Here is an 11,231-nt window from a genome sequence, read left to right on the forward strand (position 1 = left end):
ATTAGTAACCACAATTTTAATCAAAACAGTCATCAAGAAATACAGTTCAAGTAGATGAAGTAAAGATTAACAGGCTTCAATGAGAACAGTCACATGCACATAATACGAGATAAACAAAGACTAAATCTTGCAATCAAAAGAAATTTCATTAAAATATCAAAAGAGTACATTTTATGAAATTTGTAGATTACATGCAAAAGATTACAAGATAATCCTAGTCTAAGATGGTGAACATTAACAACCTTGGTCTAAGAAGGAAAGCTATCGATTAGTTCCTCATGTTGCTAACAACTAGCACTGCAAGACGGATGATCCGTTCTTGCTGAAGAAGAGCCTCTCTCCATTCTTCTTCCAACCGATCAAGATGGAGTTGATAGTCCATCTCAAAGAACAAGAGATTTGTCCAAACCTCTGGTGGAACCAAGTTCCATATCTCATCAGGAATGGCAGTGACGTGCCATTCCTATTCCCAGTCACCACAACTGAACTCGACGTTGAAGTTTTCATAGTTCATAAACATGTTTACAAGAACCATTTTTATGAAGGAGGAAAATAGTGAGAATTAAAAGAGAGAGAATGATTTTGTGTGAGAATAGAAGATGATTTGTCTGAGATGAAATGTCGGTTAAATAGCCAGTGGAATATCAAGGGACTAGAGGACTGATTAATGATTAAGTGTAAAGTTAACTTAATGAGCGTCTCCCTAGACCGATGTGTAATGATTTAGGCAATATGTGAACAGTCAATAGTTAAAGCAGGAGTTAATGGGCACGGGAAATAAGTAATAATTATGTGCACATGCAGTTTTTCAAGACAAACACGTTTACCACTAACCCAAATGATTATGACTATTTTTATCTCACCTAATTATATTCTGATTAAATATGACCGTTACAGTGTTTACCAAAAATAAGTCAAGTAAAGAATTATGCCACTTAAGCATTAGAGTTTCCATCAGGATTTAATATCAGAACTTGACTATTATCAGATTTTAACAGTCATCAGAACATGGCTTCTGTACTAAAAAAGTGAATGTTTGTATATGTATTCTTCATACAAATACTGACTTGTTTCTTCAGAGTTTAATCATCAGAACTTCTATCAGGACTTTTCCTCAGAATTTATGCATATGACACTTAACAGTTTATCTGAAACAACTTGATCACCACATTAATTTTCATCATTCATATGGAGTGAGAATGTGTGCATTCACAAAATATCAGATAAAGATTAAAGTCTGATTTACTTTAGTACATCTTAGAAATAAGGCATAACTAAGAAAAGTGCTTAAAATATGTCATTAATAATGAAGTCTACTATAGGATAAATTTGTGCATGAGTCTACCTCAACTGTTTGTGCTTATTTTATGCATCTTTTAGAATTCTTTTTCACAGTGGCTTCTCAGTGTAAATGAGTCACAACTGCTATCAGAATTTATGCTATTATCAGAGTATTCCTCCAGTAATCAGAGAATGTGAAAAGTCACCAAGAAAGATTTATTTGCTTAGTTAATGCATATTACTTAATATCAGCAATGCACTTGGGTCTTCCCTTCCACATATTTACTCTAGATCTCAAAGGAGTACCTGACTTTTCTTTTCTTTTCTTTTCTTCAGATAAGTGAGGCTTATCAGCATTTAGGTTATCCTTAAGATTTACTGACATCAAAATTTGTCAGATAAGAAGTAAGAATCTAGTTTGTGACTTAGTAATAAGATACACAAAGTAAATTTGACTCCGCTCAAAATCAGAATTTGCTTGTGTTAATGAATTTCCACATAAACAAATAATTCAGACATGGGATTTCTAGTATGTTAAAGACTACTAGGTCAGCATCTAGCACAGTAATCCTCATTGGATTGAAAAGTCACAGAACATTCAAATCATTATCAGAGTATATAGATCCACATCAGATAACAATCAACATTTAATGTATTTCAATTTAAGCACAGATTACATGAAGATAAGATAATCTGTAAACACTGATCATAAAGTCTAATGCATGAGAACAAAAACTAAGCAGATTTAGAGAAAGAACCTGAAACCATTCCAAGTTCATTTACCAGTCTTGTAAAAGTAGCTTCACGTAATGGTTTTGTGAAGATATCTGCTAGTTGTTGATCTATTGGAACAAAATGCAATTCCACTGTACCTTCCATCACATGTTTCCTTATGAAATGGTACCTAATGCTGATGTGCTTTGTCATTGAATGTTGAACTGGATTACCTGTCGTAGCAAAAGCACTTTGATTATCACAGTAAATAGGTATTTTGGAAAATTCTAACCCATAATCCAGTAACTAATTCTTAATCCAAAGAATCTGTGCACAACAGCTTCCTGTAACAATATATTCTGCTTCTGCAGTTGATGTGGAAATTGATTTCTATTTCTTGCTAAACCAAGAAACTAATCTGCCTCCAAGAAATTGGCAGCTTCCACTTGTGCTTTTCTTGTCTATTTTGCATCTTGCAAAATCTGAATCTGAGTAACATATTAGCTTAAAATCTGATTCTCTAGGATACCACAATCCTAGATCAACTGTACCCTTGAGGTACTTGAAAATTCTTTTCACAGCTATTACATGAGGTTCTCTTGGATCAGCCTGAAATATTGCACAAAGACAGGTAGCATACATGATATCAGGTCTACTAGCTGTTAAATAGAGTAATGAGCCAATCATACCTCTATAGTTAGAAATATCTATTGATGAACCAGTATCTTTATCTAACTTGGTTGCAATGGCCATGGGAGTGGATGCATTTGAACAGTCTTGCATTCCAAATTTCTTCAGTAAATTTCTGGTGTACTTGGATTGATTGATAAAAGTACCTTCTTCATTTTGCTTGACTTGAAGTCCCAGAAAATAGCTAAGTTCTCCCATCATACTCATTTGATATCTTGAATGCATTAACTTTGGAAACCTTTCACGGAGTTTGGCATTTGTAGAACCAAATTTGATATCATCGACATATATATGTACCAAAAGTAAGTCCATTACATGGTTGAGGTAGAACAGTGTTTTATCAATTATACCAGAAGGAATTGAGCTAAAGTCTCATACCATACTCTTGGAGCTTTCTTAAGACCATAAAGTGCTTTGTCAAGCCTGTAGACATGATTTGAAAATTTTGAATCTACAAAGCCTGGAGGATTTTCCACATAAACCTCTTCTTCCAATTCTCCATTGAGAAAAACACTTTTCACATCCATTTGGAAGACTTTAAACTTTTTGTGAGCAGCATAAGCCAAAAAGATTCTTATGGCTTCCAATCTAGGAACTGGTGCAAATGTTTCATCATAATCAATTCCCTCATGTTGAGAGTAGCCTTTAGCAACCAGCCTTGCTTTGTTCCTTGTAATTATGCCATCACTATCAGTTTTGTTTCTAAACACCCACTTTGTGCCAACAACTGATCTGTTCTTTTGTCTTGGCACTAGGGTCCAGACTTTATTTCTTTCAAATTCATTTAACTCTTCCTGCATTGCTTGCACCCAATCAACATCTTGAAGAGCTTCTTCCATTTTCTTTGGTTCAGTCTGAGATAGAAAAAAATGATAGAGATATTCATTTGATGTTGTAGTTCTAGTTCTGACACCTGCTTCAAGATCTCCAATTATTAAGTCAAGTGTATAAGATTTGGTCCACTTCCTTGCAGATGGAAGTTGATTTCTCGAACTGGATCCTCCCCCATGATCCATGATGTCTCCATCAGCATTTTCTAATGCTCCCCCTGTAGTTATGCTCTCTGAGACTTCAGAATTTGAGTTAGATCCTTTAGGATTTGAAGAATCAGAATTTCCAGAATTATCAGAATTTGGCTCATCAGAACTTGATGAATCAGAACTTGAAGAGCCAGTGACAGGTTCTGATGCTTCTTGAGACTCTTGAGTTGTGGTAGGATCTTCAGCTTGCTCCCCCTGGACAGGTGCATTTTCCTTTGGAGTTGTTACCATAGTTTCAATGACATCAGAACTTAACCTGTCAGAACTTACAGGATCAGGATTTAAGCCATCAAAATTTGCAGAATCTGAACTTAAATCTTCATTTTCAAATCTTAGCTGATCATGATCATTGAAATCTTCAAGTCCAGTAATCTTCTTATCATCAAAAGATACATTGATAGATTCCATGACAACCCTTATTCTTAAATTGTAGACTCTGAAGGGTTTTGTGGAAAGTGAATATCCAACAAAAATTCCTTCATCAGCTTTTATATCAAATTTTGACAGCTATTAAGGTTGAGTCTTAAGAACAAAACACTTACATCCAAATACATGAAAATATTTCAGATTTGGCTTCTTTTTCTTCACCATCTCATATGGTATTTTTCCATGCTTGTTTATCAGTGTAGCATTCTGTGTAAAATAAGCAGTCTGCACAGCCTCAGCCCAAAAGTAGGTTGGTAGCTTTGCTTCATCAAGCATAGTTCATGCAGCTTCAATGAGAGTCATGTTCTTTCTTTCTACAACTCCATTTTGCTGTGGAGTTCCAGGTGCAAAAAATTCCTGTTTGATTCCATGCTCTTTGCAGAACTCTTCCATGATTGAATTCTTGAACTCAGTGCCATTATCACTTCTTATAATTTTAACAGAATCTTTGACCAACTTATCCAGCTGTCTGACATGATCATTTAGAGTAGATGTAGTTTCATTCTTCTTGTGCAAGAAATACACCCAAGTGTACCTTGTGAACTCATCCACTATAACCATAGCATATTTCTTCTTTGCAATAGACATGACATTGACTGGACCAAATAGATCAACATGCAGTAGGTGATAAGGCTCAAGAATTGAGGATTCAGTTTTGCTCTTGAAAGAAGATTTTCTTTGTTTTGCCTTTTGACATGAATCACAAAGGCTTCTTTGTCATTAAGCCTATGTTTACTTAGCTGGTTTATCCTGTTCTAATTTGTCAGAAGTTGTCTTTTCCTTAACTTCTATCACAGATTCTTTCATCTTTTCAGAATCATACTTTACAGTTTTTGCTACAAACTTAACAGGATTTACCTTTGGCTTAGTAGTCTGTTTAACAACAATTGGCTCAATTTGTTCAGTTCCTTTTTCACTTTTATCATCTCCATAACCTAAGCCCTCTTTCCAGTTTCCACTACTTAATAAATTCTGAGTTGTTCTTCCAGAGTTAGTCCAAGTTCTGATAATCTCTCTTTCCTTTTCTAAGTCAGCTTTTAGAGATTCATTCAATTTTAACACTTCATCTCTAACATATAAAGCATCATCTTTTTATTTCTTAGTTTGATGAAGAAAAATTAACTCCTTTTCTAAATAATCATTTCTCTTTTTATAAGCAAGATTTTCAAATGTTAATCTTTCACATGTTAAATTCTGATCTCTATAACTAATGAACATGGTTTTAAGATATAATCTCAACTTAGTAATATCATCAGTATGGAAGGCATAAGTTGTTTGAGGTACCTTCAATTTAGCAGTTTCAGGACTGCTATCAGCATTTGCCATCAAGGCATAGTTCACCTTATGTTCAGAATATGAAGTGTCTGTCCAGCTTTTCTTTGTGACAAGTGCCTTGCCTTTGTCACTTTTTCCTTTCTTTCAGTCAGGAGATATGTGGCCTCTTTCACCACAGTTGTGGCATTTGACATTTGAGTTGTCTCCTCTGTCAGACTTTCCTCCGTCAGACTTTCCTCCCTTGCCTTCAGACTTTCTGAACCCTTTCTTATCAGAACTTCCACTTTTCCTGGAAAACTTCTTTCCTTTTCTGAATTTCATGTAGGCTATCTTTGTGATACCCTTTACCATAAGAACACACAATTTCATCATCTCTTCATCATCATCTATTTCAGGTAAACTTTCAGTTTCTGAATCATTATCATCAGAATATGATGACTCTGAATCAGACTTTATGATGAGAGCCTTTCCTTTGCCCCTTTTTGAGGCAACCATTTTAGGAGATTCATCCTCAGCCTTAAGAGCAACTGTCCTTGACTTTCTTCCATGCCTCTTGTTCCTTTGATCCATCTCAAGTTCATAAGCCTTGAGCATACCATAAATTTCATCAAGAGTAGTTTCAGTAAGGTCATAGTTGTCTCTTATGGTAGTAGACTTCAAATCCCAATTTTCAGGAAGAGCTAAAAGGAATTTTAGATTTGAATCTTCAAGATCATATTCCTTGTCCACCAGTGACAGATCATTCAAGAGTTTGACAAACCTGTCATATAAGTCAGTTAAAGACTCACCAATTTTTGAGTCAAAGTGCTCATACTCTTGAGTGAGTATATTCCTCCTGTTCTTCTTGATTGCATCAGTTCCCTGGCATCTTGTCTCCAAAACATCCCATATCTCCTTTGCATTTTTGCAATTAATTACCCTGTTTGACATGACATTATCAAAGGCACTATGCAGCAAATGCCTTACCCTTGTGTAATAACTCAAATTTTTGAGACCTTGTAAAACGTTTAATGAATAGTAACCCTGACGGACGGGAAAAACTTTTGAGCCCACACTATGTAGTACATGAGAAAATGAGTTTCGGAGTTGATATTATGATTATACGTATCAAATGAGTGTATGTAAACGCTATTAGTTTTCGAAGAAAATGAACTTTGAAAAAACGACCGTATTTACGACTCATCGAGGATTACGGGAATCATAATATATTTACAAGATTAAAACCCTACGGATTTATATTCAAGTATGATAATTCAAAATATAAGGAATAAATACGAAAGGAATTACGTCGCGAACCATTTACGAGTAAGTATTACGAAAACGCTTAAGCGACCGAGCGAACGCGTAAACGATTAAATAAACGTAACGCACTAACTAACCATGGTAAGAAAGTAACCATGATTACTTTATCAAACAGTGAGCTAAACTTAGGATGATCAAGCAAGCTAGCCAAATAGTGTGCTAAGGAAGCTAGCACATGTAGTTTAGCTTGTAAGCTAGCAAGCTACTTGGATTTGTCCCCAAGATTTGCAACAAGAATAAAATCCTAGGATACAAACTAGGAGAATATCAAATCAATATAAGATATCACCAATTTCATTTCCTAGAAGCAACCAAGGAAGCAAGCATAAAACTCTCTCCCCCTCCTTCATTGTTCCCATTCGGCTATTTCAAGAAAAGGAAGGAAATCCAATTCAAAATCTCAAGTTCTAGCCATGGTAAAATTATCCCATTAATTCTAAAGCTTCCTAACAACCAAACTAAGGTAAGAAAATTCTTTCATCTCTTTTTACTAAGGTTTGATGGGTGAAATAAAATCAAGAAAGTTACTAGTGAATAGTATGAATAGTAACTTCTTTGGTTTCTTGATTTCAATGGTGGTTTTAGGTTCCAAAAATCATACCAAGCACTTCCAAGACTCTGCCATCCTCAAAAACATATCTCAAGCTTTTAATAAAGGTAAAAATATTTGGCCCAACTTTATTTAAGATTCATTTTCAAGATCCATTTAGTCTGTAGTTGTAAACCTAGTTTTAGAAGTGGTATTGTTGAAATCTTGATGTTTAGTTAAGTAGATGTAAAGTTGATTGTTGTTGCCTCAAGAACATGATGTTATTGAGAGGACTTTGTGTGTTGATTATGATATGATGATTGTTGGTGGTTGTGTTAAGAGTTAGGGCGTAAACGAAACCCCGATCGTAAACATAATTCCGTTAAAACAAACAAATCGTAACTTTAAGTTTCTCCAGAAAGTCCCAAAGACTTAAACTGTAGTTTCTTGAACAATAACCATTTATTATAATGGACAATGTTAAGGGGATCTTTTAGGCACTTGAATCGCTTGATTCCGATTTACGGATCAAAAGTTATGGCCATTTTACTCAAAGTGATTTACGCGACAAAAACTGCTACGAATTACGAGTTTTGAAAATATAAAGGATCGGATTAAATGTGTTCATAAATCATGACATTTTTACAGAGAGTAACATATTTAGTTTCCTAACTTCCATAAAAATTTCAAGTACAAATAATGATTTTTCAATTTTATAAAAATATCGGAACCACGACCGCGCGAGTAGAAACCGTAGAATCCATAAGCGGAGCCGACGGCGATAATGAAAATGAACCTAAGATAATTAGAGAAATGAAGCGACCATAATGTGAATAAGGACTTAAAGGAATAATAAGGGTAGTACAAGTTGAGAGGGTACATAATAAGTAGCGCATGAATGCGAGTCGCCGTAAATTAGAACTGGACCTAACTAATTGTGTTTATGATTAATAGATTTCCGAGCGGAACCTAGAGCATCCTCCACCTCGAGATACCCAGGCAAGTTTACGAACCCAACTCCATTTACTGTTGTTGTTATTCCCAAGGAACTAACAATGAGATTTACAGAAGGGGGGTTGAATGTAAATCTCAAAACTTTTTCAAGTTTTGAGCAGTTTCAAAGGCTAAGTATTTTGATGAACAGTTGTGTGTGAATTGCTTTGAGCAGGTGTAGACAGATATTTATCCAAGACACAAATGTAAAGAACACAAAGGCTTCAAAAACTTTTCTGGTGGATTTGTTGTTCCACCAGAGATGTGTATTTTAGAAAATCTGTGATTTAAAGAATTGATCACAGCTGCGTCCTAGTACAAACTAGATGATTTTCTCTCTGGATTTTTCTAAACAGCTCTGGAAAAATTCACACTCTAATTACTAGCTGCAACTTGGTTTATATATCACCAAGTTTACAAGTGAAGACAAAAGTACAAATGCAATTAAAAAGATTCTTCACATGTTTCTTCTTCATTTCTCTATCCAATGCAATCTAGGATAATCTGTGAATCTTTGAATACTTCCTTGTTTGCACCAGAATGGAAATGCTGCATTTTCCTGATTCCTCCAAGAGGCTACCACATTCCAATTGTCTCTGTCAACCCATGTGCCTCTGTCAGCTTATGAATTGTCACTGTCAACTGTTATTGAACTGAGCATCCGTTGAAGCTTTCATCCGTTGATGGCTTTATCCGTTGATGCATTAGCAGTTGAAGCTTTATCCGTTGATGTACTCATCCGTTGATGGATGTTATCCGTTGAAGCTTTAGAGACATCCGTTGAAGCTTTGTTTCTCATCCATTGAAGGCCTTTAATTTATCAGTTGATACTACTTCATTTATACAAAATTACAAGGCATGAAATATTTACAATTAGCCCTCCTATTTGCATATCCACTAGTAGTCAACATGACTTATAATTTCCCACAACATCTAAGAATAATAACTTAAATACAAAAACTGAAATGTGCTACAATACTAAACTTATTTCTAAGTAAAGCTACTCCATCAACGGATAGCCAGAATGGTATCATCCGTTGAGGCTACATGTAACACCCCCAGATCCGGGGTCGGGGATCCGGGTCGTCACGAGTTCCATTTCCCTTAACAACACCCAATCTTAATAAATAATCAACTACTCTGTACTTTGACCCCACAATAAACACACACACCACAAGTTATAGTCTCAGAGATGAATATCCAAAAATAATCACAAATCGTTTTATTCCACAATTATATGCCAATACACCTTAAACAGGTTTCTGAATAAATTTACATTTCTTTGCCATTATTACAATTCATAAATATACATAATCTGATACATCAAAAGTTGAAAGCCTAGCCTATTGGTAGTTCCTACCTCAGCTATGGCGGCATCAGTGCTTCTAGAAAACTGCGGAACGTCTCCTAACCTCTTGCGAATCGGGAGCTTGGTCCGGTTCATCTTGTCTATCTGATGTTGTGTGATGAAAGAAGAAAGCAAGGGTGAGCAGCAAGCCCACCAAAATAATATGTATAATGATTAATAGTATATGAGCCTACTCATAATACTCATGAAAGTCTTGGTCAAAAGAAATGAACCAAGTTGATATCTTAATGCGATGAAGTCGCAAAATATTCAGTATATATATACATATATACTTTTCAAAATATTGGAAGTCCTCTTCCATGCATAATACACACAGAGTTCCAGTGTATAACTGTATAAAAATATCGTTGCAAGGTGATCTCATATATCTAACCTTGTCACAACGTTTTTCTGAAAATCTTTGTCATACATAAGATAATCATTTACTAGATATAAGTTTAAAAGATGAAGTTACAAGATACTCCAATATACTTATATCTTTCCCAAATACTACTTGAACTACCACCGTTCAAGTTATAATTAGTTCAAAAGTTCATCACTTAGATGAGACTACAAGACCAGATTTGAATAGATTAAATCTTTTAAAATATCATCAAAATAAAATGAAGTTATGAGATACTTCATTTGATGTAAACATCATTTTGAAAACTTGACCCTGCCAACACTCAACAATCGCCCAACCGTAGCCTTTCTATCGAAGTGCTCTGGGTAGTGTTGCAGAAATTATCCAATTGGATGATGAACTCATTACGGGAGTTTGCCGCGCCAGGAAGACCACTTACGATGATCAGTCGTAGTAGTACAACCCCACCATTTTCTACATGTAGAGGAGAACCTGTCGGATTTACTTGTCAACCGAACACTGAACTCCTAAGGAATGGACCGCCTTAGCGGAACTTCCAGGCCATTTGGGCCAATATAATAAGGCTGGGCCGGCGCTACTCGACCACTTATGCCACTCCTAGTTCAGATGAAATCCATGACTCTGAAACGTAAAGCTCGTTTCCCCCTTTCCCCAAGTAGAAACTTGTTGATATGGCTCCACCAAGAAGTCGTACCTAGTTGGAAAGGAAAACTCACCGATATTTCCCAGGCGATGCCTGTTAATGGATTAACTTGTTCCAAGAATTTTACTTCCCGAATATTGGGTAAGTAATCAAAAACTCTTTTACCAAGACAGCAACCTTGTTGCGAATATAAAACACACCACCGAGCCGGATCCCCCAGGTTTTGAGCGAGTATTTAAATCCCCTTTTTAAAAGGAAGATCTTAAATATAAAAATAGTTTTGGGATCCGCTCTAACTTTTGAAAATCATTTTAAAGACTCGAAAACACTTTAAAGAGTGTTTGGAGTAAAACTGATTTAATGAAGTAAATCAGTCCCCAGAATATTTAGAAAATGTCTGAATATTATTATTTAAATAATATTCCCATAAAAAAATAATCTTTATAAAATAATTGAAGTAGAAGTATTAAAACTTATACTTGAAATGAATAGCAAATAATCAAAGATATACTTATACGAAAGTAATATCTTTATTTGAATAATCAAAAATAAGTTTGATTATCGACACCTTATTCTTTAATAAAATAAAGAATATATCTCAGCAA

Source organism: Apium graveolens, chromosome 11 (genome assembly GCF_009905375.1).
Source record: "Apium graveolens cultivar Ventura chromosome 11, ASM990537v1, whole genome shotgun sequence".
NCBI classification, from domain to species: domain Eukaryota; kingdom Viridiplantae; phylum Streptophyta; class Magnoliopsida; order Apiales; family Apiaceae; genus Apium; species Apium graveolens.